Consider the following 26,234-nt stretch of genomic DNA (forward strand, 5'->3'; position numbering starts at 1 on the left):
CTAATGAGTGGACGTATCATCCGCTAAGGCACCAGAGCCAGAAGCTCCCCTTCTCGCACCTCCATCCAGTTAATCACTCACTTCCTCTGGCTCCTCTTACCTGTGTCTGCCTGCAGCCTCTTCCACTGCTCGTCCCACTGTCACCGTGTCTATTCCTCCTCTCACTACTTCTCACCTGCACAATTACTGTTCTCACCACAGAAGCTGTAAACTCATGACAATTTCCAGGTCCCATTTTTGATCAGTTAGAACTATTGAGGGAGGGACAGAGTCTGGGGAACAGCGTTGTTGAAACAGGTTGCTGGGTCATTGTGATGCACAGCTGTGTCTGGAAACCTCGGTCCAGTAATGCAGATCTGGCCCTGTCACCCAACTGGGTGCAGAACAGCTCTCCTGCACTCCTACCTGATCTTGAAACAGACTCCACCCTGGGCCCTCACCCTGAGCCGTTCTATCATTGCCTGACTCCTGCCTTTGATCAGCCTCTGCCCTCTTCCCCCTGATTGCCGCAAAACTACCCTTTTTTTTAAAATAATAACTTTTTATTATGTTGTGTTAGTCACCATACAGTACATCCTTAGTTTTTGATGTAATGTTCCATGATTCATTACTTGTGTATAACACCCAGTGCTCCATGGAATACGTGCCCTCCTTAATACCCATCACCGGCCTATCCCAGTCCCCACCCCGTCCCCTCTGAAGCCCTCAGTTTGTTTCCCAGAGTCCATAGTCTCTCGTGGTTCATTCCCCCTTCTGTTTACCCCCCTTTCTTTATCCCTTTCTTCCCCTACTGATCATTCTAGTTCTTATGTTCCATAAATGAGTGAAATCATATGATAATTGTCTTTCTCAAGCCTCATGTCACTTCTCATCGTCTCCTCTTGCATACCAAAGGCTAGTGGGGCTACAGGCCAAGGCTACTGGAGCAAAGGAAAACAAATCACCTTCTTATTTAATTTTTGTTTCTATCTGGGCATCTCCCAGCAGGATGAGATTTTGGAAAACCCTAGCCTGGGAGGCAGGGGACCTCACTTCTGCCCTAGATGTGTCAACAGTGTTCCGTGTGATCTTGAGTAAGTTGTTGTGTCTCACACTGTCGGCCCCCGTCTCTCATCTATGAAGTGAAAGAACTGGATTAGACGTTCTCTTCCATGCCGGTTACAAAATCTCACAATGATCACCATGATGATGTATTTCCCTCAGAGCTATTTGTGTTCCCAGAACTTATTTCTTACCTTGAAGCATTTATTTTGTTTTGTAACAGCTTCATCCAGCTCAGATGTTATCATAACTAGTCATTTTTTTCTGCTTTTTCTAAGATTGAGCCTGGCGCAAATCAGTTTAGTTTTGATAAATGGATTAAGGACTTCATGGTGAGAGGGCAAGAGAAGAGGAGAGAGAATGAGGGAGGGCATCGTCCGAAAACCCCCAGGAGATACTGGTGCGACAAGGACAAAGGATACCTGAGATTCAGTCCCCCACACCCTTCAAAAAGTACAACCATCGAAATTATCCCCAGTCCTAAAAATAAAGAAATTAGCTCTTCTGGGCTTTTCTGCTCATGGAGTACACGTTGGGACACTGGCTGGATCTTTAAGCCTTTCAATTCCGCCTGCCTGCCGAACCCAACCCAGGACACTCAGCTTCCAGATTGAGCAACCAGGTCTTTTCAAATGGAGTCCCGAGGCATCAGTAAGCTTTTTACAAAATAGTATTCCAATGAGGACTTAAGTGTCACTGAATTACAAACAGATGGTTCACGTCGCCTCTTAAATATACATGCTTGAAGTCAGGAAGGAATATTTAACACAAGCTCATGCAAGGTTTCCCAATCTTTTAATGGTTACAGTGCCAGTGTGCTGTATTTGGTGGACTCCAAAGACCTCAAAATATGCTTTCAGAATTCAGTTTTCTTATCTGCAGAGATGAGATAAACCTCCAGGATCTTAATAGATCAGTTTTCTCAACCTTGGCTACATGTTGGAATTACCTGCAAAACATTGACTAGCAAACTGAGGTTTGGCTTCTCCCCTGGGAGTTCTGATGTGGTTGGTCTGAATGGGTCCTGGGTGCTAGGTTCTGTTTAAAGCTCTCCAGGTGATTCTAATGGCCAGCCAAGGTGGAACATGTCTGTGATGCAGGACTTCAAGGAGCCTGGGCTTTTTAGCAAAGAGCATTTTTCTTCAAATTCTTTCAATGAATCAGAAGAAAAAAAATGTATGTTCTATGCCCATGAGCGCTAGGATTATAGGAACAACTAATGATGTTTCAAGGCATCCATAGATAGAAAGATTGCCTGGGGAGGTAGTCGAGTTTCATCACTTAAACCAAACGTAGGCATAGAGAGGTTATAAATGGGATTCTAGCATCAACTGGAAAATAAGTGTTATGGGTTGAATTGTAACCACCGCATTCATGAATTGAAATCCTAACCACCGTCACCTCAGAATGTGATTTTATTTGAAGATAGGTTTTTGGCAGATATAATTAAATAAAATGGGATTATTAGGGTGAGCTCTAATCCAGTATGCCTAGGATCTTTATGAAAAAGGGTACATTTGGACAAAGAGGCATGCACATAGGGAGGACACAATGTAGAGCTGAAGACAGAGATTGGGGTGGTGCCTCTGCAAGCCAAAGATGGCCAGTGAACCACCAGCAACCAGGAGGAAGGCATTCTGCTAATCAGGGTTCTACAGAGAAACAGAACCAATAGGATATCTGTATAGGAGATATATATATATATATATATATATATATATATATATATATATATATATATATATATATATATATATATATATATATATATATATATATATATATATATTACACATGCATATACACACACACACACACACACACACACATACATATGTATATATAGAAAGCGTTTTATTATGAGCAATTGGATCATGCTACTGTGGAGACTGAGAAGTCTTGAAATCTGTCACCTGAAAAGCTGGACTGAGCAAAAGTTAGTGGTATAATTCAGTCTGAGTCAGAAGGTCTGAGACTCAAGGGAGCCAAGGATGTAAATCCCAGTCTGAAGGGGAGAAAAAAGTGAAAGGAGATGTCCCAGCTTGACAGTGAGACAAAACACAAAAGAGGAGAGTGAATTTCTCCTTGTCCCACCTTTCGTTCTGTTCAGGCCCACCCACACCAGGGATGGCAACGTGCCTTACTGAGACCACTAGATTCCGATGCTCGTCCCCTCACACACACCCCCAGACATGATGTTTCATTTGAGCACCTCGTGGTCCAGTCAAGTCGACACAAAATTAACCACCACATGCATGGAACAGATCCTTCCTCTTTGCCCTCAGGAGAAACCGGCCCTGCTGATACCTTGCTCTTGGACCTCCAGCCTCCAGAATATGAGACAATACACTTCTGTTGTTTAAGTCCCCTCAGTTAGAGGTGCTTTGCTAAAGCCACCCTACCAACTTTTACAATACGTTTGATGGTGTGTAAGACTCCCTTCGCTCAGAGACTCTCTGAGAGGACAGCGAAAGTGGGAAACAAACCAGCATTAACGGAGCCCGTATGTGAGCACCTGGTGCCCTGTGAGGCGCTTTGTGTATTCTGTCACATCTTAATATGACAACGGGTTCTAATGACTGGTGTGATCGTCTCCAATGCCAGAGGAGAAAACTTCAGTGAAGGTCACTCGGCTAGAGAAACCTTCATAAACAAACAAACAAACAACAACAACAACAAAAAGCAAAAGGATCATTTTGGATCTGTTGAAGTGAGACCTCAAATTTGACGTCTCTGCAAGCCCGCCTGGGTCCGTACTACACGTATCTGTTGCATTCTTTTCCTTGTAGGAAAAGACAACATAAACATTTGTGTGTACGATAAAGTGAGCTTTTGGTGGAGGGAAAATTACCTCTACTTGGAATGGGGGAGCGTCCGGCTATGGGGGTGTGAGTCTGCTCAGGCCGCGATGGCAGAATACCACCGAATACCACAGACGCTGAAACACAGAGATTTCTTTCCTCACTGATCTGGAGGCTAGGGTGTCAGCAGGGTGGGGTTCTCCCGAGGCCTCTCTTCTGGGCTTATAGATGGCTTCCTTCCTGTCTTCACACGGTCTTTCTTCTATACATGTCTGCATGTCCTGATCTCCTCTTCTTATAGGGACAGCTGCCGTGCTGGATTAGGGCCCACGCATATACTCTCATTTTATCTTAATCACCTCTTTAAAGGCCCTGTCCCCAAATACACTCACATTCTGGGTTAGGGCCCAGCAATTTGGGGAACATGGTCCAGCCCATAACCAGGGAGCCAGAGAGGGAAGCATTTGCCCTGGTCCTTACTGGGCAAGAGGACTTTGGCAGTGCCTATGACATCAGAGGGAGGTTATTGCCTCAATGATTCAGGCTTCTGTCTACCATGGACAGAGGGTTGTTTCATTTGTTTTCTCCATAGTCTGGTAGAAATTTATCTGAAGAGTGAAGCAGAAAGATCTTTGAAATTTACAAAGACACTGGATGCTATTTCATTTTCGTGGTCCACCCTCGTTTCAAAGCTCCTCCTCTTCGCTGCGGGACCGCCCAGGGGCGCAGATGCCCACAACCCCATTTCCATCTCAGACAAGCCTGAGGTAAGGCAGTTTAAGCCAACAGTGAAGGGAGAGCTGGGGGTTTGAATCTGTAAATAAGAATGAACATATGAGAAGAGTAATAATAATGTTTATATCCCATGATGGATGAGAACGTTTGCTTCATCTGAAAAGACTGGTGCCAGTGGATAAGACTTGGCTTCCTGCATTTAAGACAGGTAGCTGGGCGTAAAGTGGTGACAAAACTCTAGCCCAGGGAACAGTAGTGGCTAAGGCCTTCCGGAGAGCTTAAGCAGGCAGAGCCTAGCATGGGCAGGGTACAGTATAGCTAAAAAAATAAAATATAATAAAATCGAGTCATGCAATGAGTTACAGGGCAGCCTGGGGAGGGCTACCTGCCTTGTGCCAGCCACAGGCACTGTTGCCTTTAGATCCTGAACAAATTTTCTTTAACTTTTTTTTTCCAGAAGAATGAAGAGTCAGGAAATCAAAGCCAAATACCTCTGAAGACCCTTCCGCCCACTCTTGGGGAGCCATGAACCAAAGCCTGCCAACCACAGCTGAGTGGATGGCTGGTCTCTACTCCTGCGCAGGCCCCAGGGCCTCTGTCTTGACAGGAGGCAGGGCTGTCATTTGGTTGTCACTTGATTGTAGAGATGCAGCCAAGCACGTGGCCCAGGACAGCCCGCGAGGCCAGACGGAGGCGCCGCGCCGCGAGCAGCGGCACTGGTACCTCAGGGTCTGCTACACAAGACTTACTGTCATTTCCTTTGGCCTCTTTTGCTGCCTGGTGCAGCGGTGGGGACAGAGCTGTCATCTGGCACACCACCGAAAGGAGAATTAAAAATCACCGAGCAGATGTAGCTATTGGCTTTACACGCGACAGTGGCTGGGAAGTCTTCCTTAACTTAGAATGATGGGAAATTGGGGAGACAGAGGAGCCGTCAATACTTTATTTTAGAGCTGGAGAGCGGGGCTCAGAGGAGGGGGCTCCTTCTACATAACACACAGGGAGAACTTCAAACCGTGTTAGACTGAGAATTATCCAAGGCTCTTGGGTCCAGTTCAGTGATCCTTCCAGCTCCTCTAAGTCCTGCGTTTACCTCTCCTGGTCCCTCTGCCAGCACTGTCTTTCCCCGGGGCCTAATACCTCAGTTCAGTCTTTATCCAGAAGACTTCCCTGGTCCACACACCTGTTGTGGTTCAGTGATGGATCCATTATCCTCTGTGCTCTCAAGCACTAGTCTCACTGTGGCCCTATAATCTCCCCAACCTTCTGGAAGGCAGCTCTTTGAAGGTAGGGACCAATGCAGCACACTGTGGCACAGGACAGATGCATGGTCGTGTGTGCTGAACCCATGACATAATCCTGGGAGTCCAGGATTAACTGGCTCGCCTGCTGGAGAGTCCCTTTGGAGCTTTGGGAATGTTGTGGCCCACTAGATTTATGAAGGTATCTTCCAGTGAAAGAGAAATAAACCCTTCTTTAAATCCAAGGATGAACTAATTCAAAGGCTCAGGAATGGGCTTCACCTTAGAATCAGGCGCCCATTTTTAAGGAATGTTGGCACCCTCGGGAGGGTTGGGGGATACACAGCAACAGCGTGGCATTTCCCAAGCAGGATCCTTTAGAAGCCTTCAAGACTTCCCTCAGATCTCCTGCGATTTTTGTTGTGGTGGTTGTTTTTAAGGCATTGGTGTCCCTCTTGTAACTAGAAATGATCTCTGAGTTGAGAAATCCAAGGAGTCAGTGCCCTGGGTTGAATTAGTATTGCCATGAGCAGGGTGTAAGAGGCCGAGGGAAGGTACCCCGAGTGGTAAGTAGGGCAGGCCACTGACTTGAGAGTGATAGAAAAGAAAAGTGACACCATACAATTCATCCTTGATTTTTAAATTTATTTGATTTGATTTGATTATTTTATTTATTTTTAATCCGTCCTTTAAATCGTGCCTGGACAAATGAGTTCCATGGAAGATAAGAGAAATTTCTAAATCAGTGATTTTCAAACTTGCCTGCCATTTAGATTGATTTGTAGAGATTTTAAAAAAATACTAATGCCTCTACGTCTGAAACTAATGAGGTAGTATATACGGGCTAATTGAATTTAAAGAAAAAAAATAGTAATGGCTCATTAGTATTACCTAATACATCCCGGGCCATGAAATAGACGCTTTGGGGTGAAACACAGGCATCAGTGTTTGTTAAAACTTCTCCAAGTCAGGCCAAAGGGAGCACCACTGATGGGCACTTCAATTCAGTGACGATGGGAGACACACCTACCTCTCTGCAGGAGTTGAAAATCATTTGTATTTCATTGTTGTCTGAACACTTCCCATGAGACAGGTCCCTCTTATATTTTTAAGGGCACAGTATAGTACTGTAAACACAATACTCTACAGCAGATCTCTGCTTTTACTCATCTTGCACAATGGAAACTTTATGCTCATTGAACAGCAGGTCCCCATTACCCCACCCCAGCAGCGGGCAACCGCCATTTTAGTCTTTATTTCAACGTGTTTGACTGTATTAGATACCTCATATGGTGGAATCTTGTGGTATTTGTCCTCTCGGTACTGATTCTTTAATTTAGCATTATGTCGTCCAGGTCGATCTGTGTTGTGACATATGGCAGATTTTCCTTTCTTTAAAGGATGAGTTCCATTGTATGTATAAACCACATTTTCTTTACCCATTCATTCACTAAATTGTTTGCATCTCTTGGCCGTTATGAATAGTGCTGCAGAGAACATGAGGGTACAGATATTTTTTTGAGGCTCCAATTTCGATTCTTTAAGATATATACTCAGAAGTGAAATTGCTGAGACATATGGTAGTTCTACTTTTTAATTTTTTGAGGAACCTCCATACTGTTTTCTATTGAAGTCGTACCATTTTATATTCTCACCAACATTTCTCCACATTCTTGCTGTCACTTGTTCTTACTTTTATTCTTTTAATAATAGCTAGCCTAACAGGTGTGACCCTCGTTGTGGTTTTGATTTGCATTTCTCTGTTGATTACTGATGTTGGGCATCTTTTCATATACATTTTCATAGCCTTCTGTGTGTCTTCTGAAATTGGACCCTCATCTTACACCACCCACAAAAATCAACTCAAAATGGATCAAAGATTTAAACATAAAACCTGAAAATGCTCCTCCAAGAAAATGGGGGAACAGTTTCATGACGTTGGTCTAGGTAATGATACCAAAAGCACAAGCAACATATGAAAAAAAGACCGGTGGGACTATATTAAACTAAAATCTTCTGCACGGTAAAGAGAAACAATCAACTGAGTGAACAAGAAACCTACAGAATGGGAGACTATATTTGCAAATCATAGATTGAATAAGGAGTTATTATTAACATATTTTATTAATAATAATAACTTGATTGGAAATGAACAAAAGATTGAGTAGACATTTCTCCAAAATGAATCATTGAAACTTAGCTTCAAAACTTTGAATTGGCCTCCGGGTCCATTAACCCATTGTGAGTAGCTTGTTGAGGGGAGTTGTGTTGACTGAGCCTTTGGAATCTGCCCACCTCTCCATGTCGACATCCTATCTAGAGAGAAGTGCTGCAGACTTTCCTGGGCACCCACGTTCCCCTTGCCCATACTGGTTTTCCATGAAAAGAGCGGACCTATCCATGAGTGTAACAAGCCCATGCTATCCATGTCTGTCTTTGAGCATACAAATCAAGAACAGGGAGCTTGGAATGGTTATAGCCTCCCCTCAGTTTAAATCCTCTTAAGTGAGCATAATTGAGGCCATCAAGGGCAGGGACACTTCACTCAACTTTGTAGAGAACATATGAGTGAGTCAAGAGAGCAGAGATTTTGGGAACCAAATGTACCTGGTTTCAAGTCTCAGCACCAACATTTCCTGGTCATGTATCTTGTCGATACCATCTAGAAATCTGAGCTTCAATTTCCTTTTCTATAAGTTGGGGACAATAGCACCTGTCTCAAATGGTGGTGGGGAGAATTTCAATGAAATAGCCTTTGTCATTTAGTAAGCCCTCCATGAATTTGTGTGCCTTCCCTCACCCCTTTTCTTGGCCTCAGTGCCCACCACAGTTCAGGCATGTTGTAGAATGGTGAGAAAATGGGCTGCTTCAAGAATTGATAAAATACATGAATTGATTCCAAGTGTGCCGTGGTCTACAAAGCATGAACCTCTTAGCTTTCTTTGTTGAATAATAAATAGATTTTAAAAGTCATATATTATAGAGTTTTAATTAATCCTTTATTGGGAGTGTTCCTATAAAATAAGGCATGGTGTTAAAGTGAATACACAGCATGAAAACACCAATTATTCTGATAACCAGACCCAGTCGTCACTTACTGGACAGATGTGAAAAAGGAGCCTGCCTATCAATCCAGCATTTGTTAGACCCAGTCCTGTCAGGAAATGCCCGTCCACAGAGTGGGCCCTGCCATTTCCTCCCCTGAGGCCTTTCACTGCAGACTGCAAGTCTGGGGGTTAGTTAGAACAACTCGCTTTTATTGGGCACCTCCCCAGTGCCAGGCACTGCACTCCTCCTCGCCCAACTAATATTAATCCTCCTCCCCCCCACTGACCTTCACTCCCTCTCTTCCACCAATGAAGAAACTGAGACTCAGAGGTTAAGTGATGCTCCCAGACACTTACTATGTGTCAGGGAAGTTCTTAAACTCTTGTGTACCAGACACCATCTTGTCTTCCTTTAAGAGAAGACAGAATCTTCTAGATAGAGGAGGTGGTGAATTGTGGTCTTCCTCTCAGGTCAGACCTGCATGGATTCAAATCTCCCCATCATGAGGAAAGACAGACACATCCTTAGAGATGACGTTTGAAGGGGCCTGGAGAAGGTGTGAAGAGCCAGAAACACATGCAGATAAATCACAGAGTATAATGTAACTATTGATATTTTCACACAATAGTTTCGGACAGCATTTTCTGATTTCTCTGGGACAGATGGTTGATGACAGCGATGAAGGCCCTTAGGAGCTTGCTCCAAATCTCTCTACAGGGCAAGAAAGCTTCCCAGCTTACAAGCCTAGAGGTAAGAGTGTCTGCACCCTCACATGTTAAAGTTTTGCCACTAAGACCTACAACAGACTTTAAAAACGATAATTTCTATGAAGTTTAAATGATTCGGAAAATTCCAGATATGACACCTCCTATCCGTTGTGTATTATTTGTCTTAATCCTGGCCATAGTGACCTTGTGCATTGTGCCGTTTCCTGTCCCTACACATAGGCTGCTCCCCTCCAGGCCCATCCACCCTCTATCCTAATAACTGCTATTTTTCCTCTAGTTTCTTTTCATGCATTCTTCCTGCCAATACCCTAGATTTGATCAGGTTCATTTTTGTAATTGCGTTGTCCACATCTACCTGCCTTGCTAAGGATTCACCCCTCCCATTGCTCATCGTTATTCTCCCAGAACCTAGCATGTGCCTGGAAGCATAGAAATTCAGCCACATCGAAGGAGTGAGTGAATGTTAAGTTTCAAGGGTAGGATGGGAATTGTATGTGTATGCACGCATTCTGTCACCTTCTCTCAATAATACATTGAGACCCCCAAACATACAAAACACAGGATATAAGATATTTACCAACAGGGTTTAGGACTACGGGTATATTTTTGCTTATTTTTTGTTTGCATTTTCTATATATTTCGGTAATAACCAAATGACTTTTTTATAATTGGGTCATATAATCAAGTCGTAAAAATCAAAATGATTGCCCGAAGACTTGGTGAAGAATATAAAACAATATATATATATCGCTTTCTTATCAATGTTGTTTTGTATAAAATGTGCATTTCTGTTTGCTGAGAAATAGTAATGTCATTTACATATTCATTGCTGTGTTTCACAGCTTTGAGGTGATTTTATATTCACCTCTCTATCTGACCTTCAACCACCGTTGACATTACGAGCAGAGAGTTTGTTTTTCACTTTACGGACAAGCATGCAGAGGCCCCGGCCACATGCGGTGGGAAGAGAGTCGGGGCCTGGGCATCTCAGGCTGAGTGAGGGTACCCTTAGGGAGGGTATTTGATTTTTCTTGGCTTCCGTTTCTTTATTAGTAAATTCGAGAGAGAAGTACTGACCTCACAGAGCCTAAGCACCATGCTAGCATCACTCCTTGCACACAGAAGATGCTCAGAAATGTGCCTGATTCCCACGGGGATGATGACCAGTGCAGACTAGGAGCTGGTTCGGAAGCCAGTCTTGTTGGCTCCTTCCCTATACCTGATGCTGTTCATTGTAAATTAGTCACCTCCTCTCCCACCACCACCGGCTTAGGGTGCTTGTGGGGATAAAGGAGTGGGACGTATCTAGCAGAGAATTTGCTTACGGTGGCCTCTGTCTCCTCAACGGCAGGGGTTCTGCCTGCTGTGGGTTGAGTGCCGTGCTCACCAGTGGCTGTGCCATCTCCTCTTTCCAGTGGACTCCTGGGCTGTCATCACCTGCGCCATCTTTGTCTCACCATGTAGATGTGGAAGCCAGAGTGTCGGAAGCCCTGAGCCTGTGAAATTAACAGCTGAAGGACAACGAAGGTCATGGGAACAGCTGGTACAACCGTAGAGCCATCCTAACACAATCAATTGGCAAGGATAACTTTTCTGCCGCAATGCCTCCACCAGAGCCGCTGCCATGCTGGACTGCACACTGTCTACTGTAGGGCTGCCCCTGGAAGTTCCTCAACCAGCCACAGATTTAGTTGAATGACCTTATACGAAACGTCTCTCACATAGAAGACTGTCTGCCACACTGGGGAGATAGAAATAAGAAGCAAATAACTGTCTTTGCAGACGTGTGCATTGTCGGCCTTGAGCACTGTGTGTGGTCCCCAGTAGGGCCTTGCTGGATGGTGTGAGGCATGACTGGTTGAACGTGCCAGAGCCTTCTCCAGACTGTTGACTCCCTTGCATTTAGAGACCCCTGTTTCATCAGTTTTAAATGCATATTTTAAAGAATCTGGGGAAGATGCCCAATCCTGAGGGCCTTTAACAATTACATTGGAGCTCTTTGAGGAGCCCCTAGGTGGCTCAGTCAGTTAAGCGTATGCCTTCAGCTCAGGTCATGATCCCAGAGTCCTGGGAATCGAGTCCCAAGTTGGGGGGGGGTTCCCACTCAGCAGGGAGTCTGCTTCTCCCTCTCCCCGCCCCCCCCCCCGCTTGTGCACTCTGTCTCTCTCTCTCTCTTTCAAATAAATAAATAAAATCTTTAAAAAACCAACAATTACATTCGAGCTCTTTGATATGTCTCTTGAGGGGGGTTTCATGGGCCTGTGTCCTGTGTCATCACACAAGATCCTGCCCTTAGAACGGCTCCAGGGGATTACGACCTTTTGTCACCCTTTTGAGATTCTTAAGTTTGTGAATAGGGCTGCACATAGACACTGGGCCTTGCAAAGTATGTAGTTGGTCCTGTGTCTCCTTCTTCTTCAAAACAGACTCATGATACTGGAGGGTTTTTTCAGTATTAAGTTATTTAGACAAAACATGTTGATGAGCTAAGTGTGACTGAATCAGAAACATGTGTGGAAGAAAAATGGAGAAGAAAGAGGGATCTGTGCAAATATGTTTGAAGTTCAGTTGACCAGCAAACACTCGAAAAACAACTCAACACCTTTGCTCCAGAGAAGTTGTGCTATTCCTGCCGCCTGTTTCCGGTCTCAGATGCTGAATGCCTTACCCAAGTGATTTTCATCTATGGAGCCAGGGGGTCCTCAGCTGGATATGTTTGCTTCAAAATAAACCAGGGCCTTCAACACTGTAGCTTTGTAACTCTATGAGCCCAGGGAGCGTTATTAACCGGAGCAAATATTCTGCTCAGAGCCTGAGGGAGTGACAAGCCAGGAGGCGGGGACAGCAGGGCCCCTCAGTGCAGAGGAAGTTTCTGGGAGTCAGAGCTCTGGCTTTCTGGGTATAGAGAAGAATAGAAATGTGCCGTGGTTCTCTTTTTGGGCACCATTTTGTTTCAAGAGCTTGAAAACAACCACTGGTGAGCTGACTGATGTCTGAGGTCCTGTTCTCGGACCAGTGAGGCTACAAGAGCCAACAACAGGACCAACAGCCAAAGGGAAGCTGGTGTGTGTCCAGAGAGGGACTCACCCAACTGTGGGGAGATTGGGCTGAAAATTCTAAATTCTTTAATCATTTCTACCGTGAAATTCTGGCATGACATTTGGCCTCAGGTTTTAATCTCTTCTTTTTCTTGGGTCTCTGTGTAGCCCTGCCATTCAGGCGACCTGCAAGTCACACTCCGATGGTGAGGGGCATATCTCTCAACGAAAAGGAGAAAGAAATTCCTATTTGTTGGGAACGTAACTTACACCGAAGTAGTTTGCTTGTATGTCAGCGTTTATCTCTCTCCAAAGTCCCATGAGAAAAGCATCATTATTATCATTTGATAAATAAATGAACTGAGTCCTAGAGATACTATATCACACTGGGGGTAAATTCTGGAACAAGGGTCTGAGCAGACTGTTAACTCACTCTGAGCACTTTGCTCTTTTTCCTGTGCCACACACATCAGCCCTGAAGCCACGGAGGAAAGCTCCGTTTTGGGGTGACCCTGCCGGCAGTGGTTGTCTTCAGGCACTCTTTCTGCTCTGGGTCTGACAGCCAGGACCTTGGTCATCCAGAGGAAGCTGCTTCACCTCTGTGGGCCTTCATGTTCCCGATCGGCCAGTGCAAACAGTCATGTCTTCGTGGCCCGCCACCCTGGGCTGTGTGGAATTAGAGGGAACCTATGGCAGGCAGAAGGGCTCAGAAAGGAATAAATGGCACTTGATGGCAAGGTTATTGTTGGTGATGTAATCTGTTATTGCAGAGAGCTGAATAGGTTTATTCTGGAGGTGATAATTGGGAAGGGCTGTCCCCAGGCCACCAGGCACCATAGGCAGCCAGGTTGAGCTCTTTAAATTGAGAATTTCAGGAACAAGGCAGAATAAGATGTTCAACTTCTTTGCAGACAGAAGGAGGTAACAACATTAATTAATGTGGAAAAGGAAAGCTGGGCTCTGGTTCTTAATGAAGAGGCCTCTCTGAAGCTCGTTTTCTTCTCCCACATCTCTGGAAAATGCAGAGAGCTGTGGTTTCCACGGAGTGAGCAGCTCCCAGCTCCCTCCCTCCCCTTCCTCAGCCAGCTGACTCCCAGCCTTGGGATCTGGGGTGCAGGAAGATCGGGTTCACATCCTAATCCCTGGGAAACTTTGCCTCAGCTCAGCGGGTTCATGCCAACGAGGAGGTGAAAGGAAACGAAGAGTTAGCTGAGCCAAGAGAGGCAATCACACCGACACAGACCAGGACCACGTTAGGTCACTCTGGGCTTTCTGCACCACTGCCACCATTAACACCTGGAAAGCCTTTGATTCTCACATTAGCAAAACATGCCATAAAGCAAGCGCTTCCCTGCTTCCCACACACCCTGGCCCCGCTGCGAGGGGGAGGGGGCGGTCACAAAGGCGCCATTCAACACTGGCAGGGCTTTCTGGTTAGGCCTCGGAGGGGAGACTTGAACTGAGTCTTCCAGAGTCTTCCGTTGGAATGAGCAGGAAGGTCTCGCATGTGATGCTGACTGGGCTGCTGGTGACAGGCTCTTGCAATGTCCCAACCCATGGGGGCAGTGGCGATGGGGGGTTCTAATCACCTTGTCTCCTAGAGAAGGAAGTGGACCCCTCAGCTGAGGATTTTAGTTTGCAATATGAATTTTTAGATCTACCACGTGTGAGACACCATGCGAGATGTTGAAGATGCAATGATCCCTAACTTGAGCTTGCCCTGGGGACTGCCAGTCACCAACGCGGTGCTGGGCACGTGCACGGCATAGGGCTGAATACAAAATAGCTAGGGATGGAGTGAGAGCCCTGCATTCCCAGTTAGAAAGCCCAAATTAGGGCTGCACACACACGTGTGTGTAGGCGTGGTTAAGTTGGTCAAATACTCTATAAAATATTTAATTTCAAATTAGCTATATATTTAAATTTGCATCATTTATAAACGATGTTAAATCTTTCTGCTCTCATTTCTTTTTCTTTTCTTTTCTTTTTTTTAAAGATTTATTTATTTATTTACTTGACAGAGATAGAGACAGCCAGCAAGAGAGGGAACACAAGCAGGGGGAGTGGGAGAGGAAGAAGCAGGCTCATAATGGAGGAGCCTGATGTGGGGCTCGATCCCAGAACGCCGGGATCACGCCCTGAGCCGAAGGCAGACGTTTAACCGCTGTGCCACCCAGGCGCCCCCCTGCTCTCATTTCATGATGCAAGTTTATTCGAACTCTTCCTGCGGTTCTCTGCTGTCAGTGTCCCCTCGTCAGAGGCACATGTTCCGTGAGCACGCGGTGTCTTCATTTCCCTCGGTTGAACCGTCAGCTCCTCTCGAATCCTTCTAAGATTTGGTCCCTGGAAACGATCTCAAGCCACAGTTTCCATTCACAATTCAAGATCTGCTCAACATAAATCTCTTTTTTGTTTTTTAAAGTTATTTATTTATTTTATTTATTTTTTAAGATCTTACTTATTTGAGAGGAAGAGAGAGAGAGCTCCTGCATGCGGGTGAGTGGGAGGAGGGGCAGAGGGAGGGAGAGAAAGAATCGCAGATTCCAGGCTGAGCACAGAGCTGGACATGGGCTCAATCTCAGGACCCCGAGATCCTGACCAGAGCTCAAGTCAAGCGTCGGACGCTCAACCGACTGAGCCACCCAGGCGCCCCTAAAGTGATCTTTTAAAGCCTTGTTTGTCACAACATGCCAGGAATGGACTTGGGAGGTCAGGGCCTATCCCCAGCCTGGAGGAATTAACACCTACGTTACATTTCTCTGCCCCCTTTGTTAATAACTCCATTAGGTGACTTCTATGAGGATCCAAACCCAACATTTATTGAGATTGCTTTGTGCTAATGTTTCTTCTCCAAATACCACTCTGATTTGGAAAAATAAAATACTGAGGGGAATCCCCTATGATAGACTTTGTATGGAATTGGATATACTATGACCCCCTATTTTCAAAAGAATATTGTTTTGGAAGAGATTTTGCCTTTTAATCTGGCCTTTGTGGTCCATGAGCATAAATTAAAAGGTGATGTGGAGGAAAGTGTGTTTGACTTCTCCTAGGGGAGAGAGTAGGTGAGTTAAGAAATCTTCCAGTGAAGAAGTGGTGCCCGAGAGAGATTTGGAAGGGCCAGACGTTGAGGTGCTAAGGACATTCAGTGGGGGAGAATCACTCATACAAAGGCAGCAGCAGCATACGGCACTATGTGGAGATGTTAAGAGCCATGAAATGTCTGAGACTTTGTCCTCTTTGCAAACTAACGAGGTAGCTGCCTCAGTTCCATGGATGCTGGCGGAAGAAATGTGACTCCCGGCTCAGAAACAAAGGGCTTTACTACTTAGGACACGCAGGAAGCAGCATGAAGCTCACAGATGTGCTGGTTCCCCTCTCCCCCAGTTCTCATGGGGGAGCAAAGATGGGCCCCTGGGCTATTGCATTCACAGTAGGTTTGCATCATAGATGCAGAACCCCAGGTTCAAAGACAGAGCATGTTTTCTCTTGGGCCCCAAGCAAATTTTGCAACCTTGACCTTGGAGGGAGATATAATCTTTATTTTACTCAATAGTAAGCAAACCTGTTCTCTGCGCCACAGGGTGATACCATCTCCAAGGCTGTTGAAAAGACAGATCAGAACAAAAGTGTTAGTGCTTCTGCTTGCAACACATGCTGAAATGTGAGAACCTGATGGGGAATTATCTTCCAATAGGAAAAACGAATATACTTGAAGTGATTTGCTTGAGGTCACAAAGCCAAGAGATCTGCTCACGCCCTGGAATCCTGAGGTCCACCACTCTGTCACTCTTCTGTGAGATCAGTGGCTCCCCTAGACAGTGTATAAGCCTGTGGGGAAAAGGGAAGAGCCCATGTGGTAGGCAGAATTCTAAGATGACCCCCAGTGACCATTCCTTATATAACCTCTACCCCCTGAGTGTGGAAAGGACCTGTGCGTGTGAAGGGTGTCAATCTGTAATTTGGTTACATTATATGGTAAAAGTGAAGACAGTTTAAAGATGTAGTTAAGGCCCCCATTGTCTTTGAGGTAATCTAAAGAGGAATTATCCTGGGTGGGCCTGACCTAATCAGGTGAGCCCTTTAAAACTGTCTAGAGGCAACAGCAAGCACTCTCCTTACTCTCCTCTTGGTCTTGAAGAAGCAAACTGTCTTGTGGTGGAAGGAGCCATGTAGCAGGGAATGATAGGTAGCCTCTAGGAGTTGGATGCCTCAGTCTCTCAACCACAGGAACTGAATTCTGTCAACAGCCAATGAGCTTGGAAGAAGACTTCAAGCCATCTATGCTTCTAGGAGAGCAGAATGAAGGCATACGCATTACTGAGCACTAAACACATGTCGAAACTAACTGGACACCGTGAGCATTAAAAAGTCACGCTCTTGGGGCATCTGGGTGGCTCAGCTGGTTAAGCATCAGACTCTTGACGCAGTTCAGGTCGTGGTCGAGTCCCACAACAGGCTCCAGGCTCGGTGTGGAGTCTGCTCCCGATTCTCCCTCTCCCTCTGCCCCTCCCCCGCAAATAAATAAGCCTTTAAAAAAAAAAGTCATATGTTATGCAGTACCTGCCCTCATCCTCCTGTGGCCATTGTAGGAGAAGGGAACGCATTTGTGAAAAATCAGCTCCTAAATCACGGTTTATTCATTTATTTGTTGTTCATTCAGTAAACATGAGCTGAACACTAAAAATGTACCAGTCAATGTGCTAACCCTTCTGGAAAACTCCCAATTTCATTCTCAGTATAATTCTGCTTCTGTTTCTCCTCTCCACGAGCAGAGCTAATTAGATGTCCCTACCAGCTTCCCTATACCCTACCACAGCAGCTGTCCTCCATGGCTGTTCCTATAATCAAGGCAACATGCAGGCCCATTCCCCTAACCAATTAAGTCAGGATATCTGGTGGTGGATCCCAAGCATCAGACTTTTTTTTTTTTTGATCAGACTATTTTTTAAAGCCTCCTATGTGATGTTAGTGTACAGCTAGGGCTAAGAATCATTGATCTAAATTATAGCTGGGAAAGAGTTAAGATCCCAAGGCTGGTTGCTCAGTAAATCAGACTATTCCATAACCTTCCCCTTTCGAGTAGTGAATAATTCCAATTTCAACTGATCAGGTTAAAAATCTTGCTCAGCTTTTCTTAGACTCTTCTTTGTCTTGAGCCCCGTAGCTATCTGTTCGTGAAACTGCTGTGCTCTAACTTCAAAATATATTCAAAATATCACCTCCACCCCCACACCAACCTGCCCAAGCTAGCATCATCTCTCACGCAGGTTATTGCAATATTGAGAGAGTTTCCAACTGGTCTCTATGCCCACGTGTTTTCATCCTACAGACGATTCTCAGCAGGGTAGCCCCATCCCACCACCTACTGCTTAGTCTTCCACTTCACTCAGAGTCGTTTCAGTTTCTTAAAAGGTTCTACATGCATTGGTTCCTGTTATTTCTCTGTTCCTCTCTCCTGCTATCCTCATCTCCTGCTCGTCTCAAGGAGTTACAGCTTCCTTGCTACTCCCAGACACTCTAGGGATGCTCTTGCAGGACAGCGTTTGCTATTCCGTCTTCTTGAAATCTTCCTCCCCAGATACGCACATCAATCACTCTCTTGCCAATTATAGGTCATCACTCAAATTTCATCTCTCAAGGTTCTCTCTGGCTGTCAAATTTATTTTATTTTAGTTTTTTAAAAGACATATTTGAGAGAGAGAGAGTGAGAATTTAAAGGGTGGGAGGGGCAGAGGGAGAGGGAGAGAGACCCTCTCAAGCCGACTGCCCACTGAGCGTGGGGTCCAGTATGGGGCTTGATTTCATGACCCTGAGATCCCAACTCAAGCTGAAACCAAGACTCAGGCACTCAACCGACAGCACCACCCCAGGCGCCCTTGGCCATCAAACCTGAAATGGTAACTTCTGGCTGTAAATGAGGTCCCTCTCTCTGCCTTCCCCAATTTATATTTCTCCACAGTATTTCACCATGCCCTAATGTAGTTACTTGCTTTGTTACTTCTTTCCTTCATTAAACTACACATTATATGAGAGTGGGGTTTATTGGTTTACTTTCTTCTGATTGTTCACTGCTGCCCAGCTCTAGAAATATGCTTGACACATAATAGGTTCTCAATAAATATTTGTTAATGGATTAATGTTATCCTGCCCCTCCAGATTCTCTTTAAATTCACCGAGTACCTAAATTGTAGCTTATCCTTATGACCAAGTCACTGAATCTGTGAAGAATCCCCTTCTTATTTTTTTGTTGTCCAAAATTTCTACCACCTTGATACTATGGTGACTATAGTGGTCAAAAACCATAATAATAATCTTTGAGGTGAAATAGACTCTTTGGTCAAGAATTTAACTTCCCTAAGTTTTCTTGCATGTAAAATAAAAACCGTATACTTCAAAGAGTATGGCAATATGTACGCAAAAATTTATTCCTCGCAACATTGTTTGTAATTGGAAAATCTTGGAATCAACCTACGATGTCCATAGGAGGACATGGGAGTATGGCTAAATACACTATGGCACTTCTGCCTGATGGAGTACTATGTATGCAGCGTTAAAAATGTAAGACAGATACCTGTACGAACTGGTATATCGAGTAATTTCTGCAATATATTGTGAAATGGAAAGAAAGCACAAAATTACATAAAATATGTTATCTGTTGTGTAAGAAAAGAAGAGGAAATAAGAAAATACATATACATATAAGTGTTCATTTTTGCCAAACACACACACACTAAATAAAAAATTAATGACCTTGATTGCCTTTTGGGGGGCGAAGGGCAGAGGGAGAGGGAGAGGGAGAATCTTATGCAGGCTCCACGCTCAGCATGGAGCTCAGTCTCATGACCCTGAGATCATGACCTGAGCGGAAACCAAGAATCAGATGCTTAACTGACTGAGCCACACAGGCATCCCGACATTAATTGCCTTTTAAGGGGGAATGAGAAAAGAGTGGAAAGGTTGGGGAGATGGGAATAGATAGAAACAATAAAAGAAAAGGGACAGTCTCTGAGTATACTTTTTGTACAGTTCCGGCATTTAGGGCTATGTAAATATCTCACATATTAAACAAATTAAATTAACTAGAATAACAGGATTAAAAAACCCAAATGGAATGCAAACAGAAACAAATGACCTCAACTATATTCCAAGTGAATAGCAGTAAGTAACAAAACAGAAAAAAGAAAAAAAAGCAAAAAAACTAATTGTTTTCGAACATGGTGTTTTGACTATACTTTAACATACTAAGGATTCTCATTGTCAGAGGAGATAGTTAAAATATAGAAAAGGAGAAGACTAGAATGAAATCTGTAGTGTTGGTTTTGAATTGGAGGTAACGTTTTAAATCCTTGGTTTTTAAAGTAGATGATAGAGATAAATAGGTAGATGGATAGATAGATGATAGATAGATAGATAGATAGATAGATAGATAGATAGATAGATAGATGATAGGTACAAACAGATTTTTAAAATGACAAATGTGGGGCACCTGAGTGGCACAGCGGTTAAGCATCTGCCTTCAGCTTGGGGCATGATCCCGGCGTTGTGGGATCGAGCCCCACATCAGGCTCCTCCGCTAGGAGCCTGCTTCTTCCTCTCCCACTTCCCCTGCTTGTGTTCCCTCTCTCGCTGGCTGTCTCTCTCTCTGTCAAATAAATAAATAAAATCTTTTAAAAAAATAAAAATTAAAATGACAAATGTGTATATGAGTGTGTGTGTCTAGTTCTGTTTGCTGCGGGGGCCCAGAGTCAACAACATCTCAGTAGCAATGAACACACTGACCGCTGAAATCGTGGTTTCTAAATAACCACTCTCCACTGAAAGAAATTAGGGCTCCTTGGAGAAATGGTTGATTCAAGGGCTGAGGCAGGGTAAGTACAAGAGGAACCTAGAATTTCTTGCTACACCAGAAGCAAGGGATTAAAAAATTTGGGGGACATGTTAAAAAGGCACACAATGATAATAATAGGTTATAACCCACAGCATAAACTAAGGATTTCTGAGTATATACTAATATAAAAGTAAACCAGTAAATATGTAATTGGGGGGTGCGGGGAGAAGGGGAAGCTCTTTCATACGGTGTGATACCAACTCATCTATGGTCTGCAGTACCCCTCATCAGCATAGAGCCTGCAGCTGCCTTGCTCAAGCCTAGCACTACAGACAATTGGGACCAGATAATGCTACGTTATCAGGGACTGTCCTGTGCTTTGGAGGCGTTTTAGAAGAATCTCTGCCTCCACCTTCAGATGCCAGTAACACCACTGGAGTTATGACCATCAAAAATGAACTCCAGATTTTGCCAAATGTCCCCTGGAGGGGCATAAAATCACCTCAAGTTGGGAACTACTGCTCTAAAAATGTACCATATTATTAACAGCATTCTATAAAAGTGCTTTAAAGAGCGAAATGCAGGAAGTAGTCATTTGGAAGATAGTAGATGATTAAATTATGATAAATTGCTATATGGACTACCACATAATATTTCTCTAACTGCCAAATTCCTGAACAACAGATTACTTCCTAGGTCATTTGGGAAATTTAACATTTTGACTTATTTGTATATTTCTCAATTTCTGGATTATTTTTAAAAAATCCATGATCAGAGATTAGTATTATAACTGCCACTGTGTATTTTATTCATAGAATTTTTTCTTTCATCTTTTTAAAAAATTTCTTGCATATGATTTTATATCTGTTTCAGCAACACTTGTTTCTCTGTAACTTTTTTACATTTAATAGATGCCATGTGGGAACATCTGGTGCCTTTGTTTTCTGACTTCCGCATTTTTGATTGTTTACCTTTTTTTATTTTTTTAAGATTCTATTTATTTATTTGTCTGAGAGAGAGAGAGAGAGTACAAGCAGGGGGAGGGGAGCAGCAAGCAGAGGGAGAAACAGGATCCCTGCTGAGCAAGGAGCCCGATGTGGGACTCGATCCCAGGACCCTGGGATCATGACCTGAGCTGAAGGCAGATGCTTAACCTACTGAGCCATCCAGGCATCCCAGATTGTTTACTTTTTTTTTTAAAGATTTTATTTATTTATTTGACAGAGATAGAGACAGCCAGCGAGAGAGGGAACACAAGCAGGGGGAGTGGGAGAGGAAGAAGCAGGCTCCCAGCAGAGGAGCCTGATGTGGGGCTCGATCCCATAACATCGGGATCACGCCCTGAGCCGAAGGCAGACGCTTAACGAACGACTGAGCCACCCAGGCGCCCCTGATTGTTTACTTTTGATTCAATGTCTTGGTCACCCTGAATATGGCTCAGCTCTTCTGGAGGAGACGTAAGAGGCAGTCATGGGTCTTGAAGCATCTGAGAAAGTCTTTTCTTTGCCTTTGCAAGTGATTATTTGGCAGGTTACAAATTATGTGGACAATCTCTTATCTTCTGAAGTTAGTGACGTAAAAGCAATTCTGAGATTAGTCTGATTTTGTTTCTTTACAAGTAAACTTCCTCCCAACCTTCTCTAACTTAAATGCCCAAAAGATTTCTTCTTCCCCTTCTTCTTCTTCTTCTTCTTCTTCTTCTTCTTCTTCTTCTTCTTCTTCTTCTTCTTCTTCTTCTTCTTCTTCTTCTTCTTCTTCTTCTTCTTCTTCTTCTTCTTCTTCTTCTTCTTCTTCTTCTTCTTCTTCTTCTTCTTTTCTTCTCCTTCTTCTTCTTCTTCTCCTTCTCCTTCTTCTTCAATGTTTAAACTTGTACAAAATAATAGTTCTCTTTTCATTCATACTTCTCTGGAACATGGTGTATGTGCCCTTGCTCAGTACTCACAGTGTGTTTATTTATTTATTTGTATTTGACGATGGCCAATCTTCTCCTGTTACTCTCTGATGACCACTTTGGTACCACCAGCATGTGACGGGATGTTCAAAAGTGCCCCAATTTTCACATTCTACCTGTAATAGCTATTCTCGTCTCTCCTGTAATTTTAATGATTTTTCCGTTTCCTCTAGAGATGTAGGTTTCTCTCACTAATAGGCCTCGATGTCAGAAGTTGGCAACTCTTCTCTGTAAAGGGCCAGAGAGTGAATATTTCAGGCGTTGCTCTCTATCGGATCTCTGCACCAACGCTCTGCCTGTGTATCGGGAAAGCAGCCACAGATCATACGTAAAGGACGGGGAGGGACGCCTGTGTGCCAATAAAACTTTATGCAGGACATCAAAATTAGAACCTCAGATGTTTCATACATCACACAATGTTATCCTTCTTGGACTTTTTTTTCTTAACCATTTAAAAGTGTAAAAATCATCCTTCGCTCACAGACAATACGAAATGAGGGATGGGCCAAATTTGGCCCATTATTTGCTGATCCCTGTATTATTAGATCATTGGTTCTGTAAGTATGGATTCAGCTTTTAACTACCTCCAATGTATATTTTAATTTTCGGTGTTGCATTCTTGGTTTACGTGTATTTCCCCCTCCTGGATGTGTACATCCCACTTTCCATCCACTTCACGCACTAATATTTTCTAATATGCTGAGAACACAAAGCAGATCCATCCTGACTTTTTTCCTGCCATTTGTATTGAATTATTTTCATAAATGTGATTTTACTCTGAATCTTTATAGCTGTGTCTTACCTTTTTATAGGTTAGAGTCTTTTCGTACAGCCCACGATGTTTTCTGTTGCTGTCTTTAGTTCTTCCTGTATGAGGTGAGATCCGCGTGTGTCTGCAGTGTGCCAACAGACACGAGTGTGCGTCGACTTTGATCTTTTTTATTGTCCACCTGGGTGCTGCCTTGATAGTCCCTGCACTTCTTAAACTGTGTTGTAAGCACGGCCCCTAGCCACATGCTTCGTATCTGGTAGGCCTTTAACATGTGTTGCTTTGCTGTAAGGTGGGATTCTTTTTCCTGATCCCCTCAATATGGCCTTCTGACTAGCGTCCCCTCGGACCTGCTGTGTATTTGAAAGAATCCGCCTTTATTTTTCGTCATTTTTAATGTGTGGGTCATGTGAAAATACGCTACTCATAGTACAGTGCTTCTAATTCTCTGCTTCCCCTCCGGATTTGCTGTGGACGACGTTCTACCATGCGATGCCCTTTCCGTAGCTGGACTTACTAAGATCAGACATGATGAGCGTAAGTGGGAAGTGGGATGGGAGGGAAGGAAACAGGCGTGGTCTCAGCTGGTAGAGGAGGTCCACGTGCAGTGGGCCCATAAGCCTTTTGTGAGGGAGGGATATACAGTGGAAGTGGCTGCACCCTTCCAGCCTCTCCTCTTCCTGGTTCAGAGGTCAATGCAAGAGTCACTCACTGATCCTTTCCCCAGGGAGTTTATTCCAGCAGAGGTTAACAACAGTTCCTTCCAAGACTGGTGTGCCATTCATCAAAACCCTCATATCTAATTATATTGCATCTTTTTCCATTAAAAATGGGCTTATAGGCAAGGATTTGAGAACACTAAGTGGCCTGGCTAAGATTTTGCAACAAAGAAGGATTGGAAACAAGATTTAAGCTCACTTCTGCCTAACTGTGAAAGTGATCTTCTTGTACCATTTTTCCTTAGGGTTAGACTATCAAGAAGTTGTTAACTGACAAAAAAATAACACAAAAATACATAGTATGCTATTGTAAAAAATGATAAGTAATTCATCAATGAAATGGAATGTCAATTGCACTTAATGTGTTTGATGGGGGGGTTTGTCCGATCCCATTGATGACTCTTCGGTAGACGTCATCGGCATGAAGCTGCAACTTGGAGAAGAAGCTTATGTTGTCACAATTCCAAGTTTTCTCGCTATTTGATTTATAAGGCTGAGGCAGTTTGGGGACTGTTGGCGCCCATGATGCATATTGTGATCCATAAATTAATGAGTGATTAAAAATCTTACTAAGGCAAACACATAGCCACAAATCTGAATGATGCACGATTATTGCCAGCCATAGCCAGCAGATGTATAGAAATAATTGGCTTTTAATGCTCATTAGTCAGTTTTATGACAAATAATGCATTTGCATGATGTTTGTAAATTTATGCTCCAGCGGGAAGACATGTGACAGTACAGTATAAACAAGCAGAGCGGTTACGAAAAGCGCATCCAAAATTTATTAATGTGCCCAGAGTTCCGTTTATTTATATGTTTGTTTGTTTTTTAACCTTGCCTCATTCCAAAACCAAGTAATTTAAGGCAATTGGAAGAAATACAGCTGTGATAAGACTTTGTAAATGAAGACACTATGGAGAAAAGAGAAGGAAGTACAGAAAATACAAGGACTCAAGCGGCAGCGTTAGCACGCCAGACGAATGTCATCGTATTCTGTGCGCACGATAAAGGAAGTACAGAGCAGCCCCTGAATTTATTAGCATTCCAAGCAGAAGGCTGAGAACTGATTAGTGTAAGATTCGTTGTGCTCAGAGGGAAAATGTAAAAACAACAGCCAAAAAGATTTTTCTCAAGGGAAATATAACATTTCTGGGTAAAATGACCAGAGGGAAATATACCTTGGAATTGTTCGTAAAGGTGCCGTGAACACAAAAGGAAACGAATCTTCCAACGTTTCTCTAAAGCAACTATGGTGGAGGCCTTTCTGATAAGGCTCCAGCATGTGGGCTGATAACCTTCTGCCAAATCACACGTTAGTAAAAATTAGGCCCTCGAAGGTGAGAATGTACCTCTCTTTCATACCCCTTTCCCTGCTCTACGCAGGCACACTTCCTGGCCCATCATCCTTCAACTTATCTCTGTTATAATTTTACTTGGATCAAATTTGTTGTTTACCTTATGACTTATTCGCAATCAAGAGATCGTGATGAATTTCCTTGTACTGCTTTGTTCTCCCTAACATTGTCTTACTCCTTTCTTTTCTATTAATTATTACTAATTCAATCCCCAAATTTCCCCAGAAATAAAATACAGTTAGGCACATCCGGTAATACGAAAACCTCATCTACTTGAAGACATTTCTCCCGGAGGCTCTGTCTGGATTGGCGTCTTGCTGAACCTGTTTTACACCTGTTACCCTGGGATCCCCTGCCCTCTCACCCCACAGATCCCCCTTGGCCCTTTCGTGTAGAATTCTTAATGTAATGAATTGGTATCATCTCCTTTTTTTGGTAAAATGCCTCCTTGAGTAGCTATCTAAAAAAGAGTACATGTAGATAATTTTTCGAGGCTGTAAATATGTCAGAATGACTATCTTATAATCATGCATCGTTGATAGTAAGGATGGTATAGAATACTGGCTGGAAATAATTCTCTCAGAATTTTCGAGGAGGTGCCATTTCTGTTTCTACCTCGTTGTTCCGGGACCCATGTGTTTTTCATATTGGGAATAAAGCATCACATAGGACTCCACTTCCGGCCATGTACTGCTTCCTGGAGATGGTACTCTATCTTTCACCAGTCTCGGAGCTGGTGCCTCAGCTGTGGTTTCACTGCTCTGATGCTCTTTTTCAGGCCAGCAGTTTCTGGGCCGTGTAATATGTGTTATGACCAGCTCTGCGGTCATTGGCCTATGCCCTCACCGGCACAGGTCATTAGTGGGCCCACTGGGTTTTTGCACTTTTATGTAAGGTCTCATGCCAGTGCATGCAACACTCCATAAGTGGTGCTGTCCAAGACCCTGTAGACAGGAAAGTATAATCCCTCTCTG

The sequence above is a fragment of the Ursus maritimus genome, unplaced genomic scaffold, assembly GCF_017311325.1.
Source record: "Ursus maritimus isolate PB19 unplaced genomic scaffold, ASM1731132v1 scaffold_6, whole genome shotgun sequence".
Taxonomy (NCBI): Eukaryota; Metazoa; Chordata; class Mammalia; order Carnivora; family Ursidae; genus Ursus; species Ursus maritimus.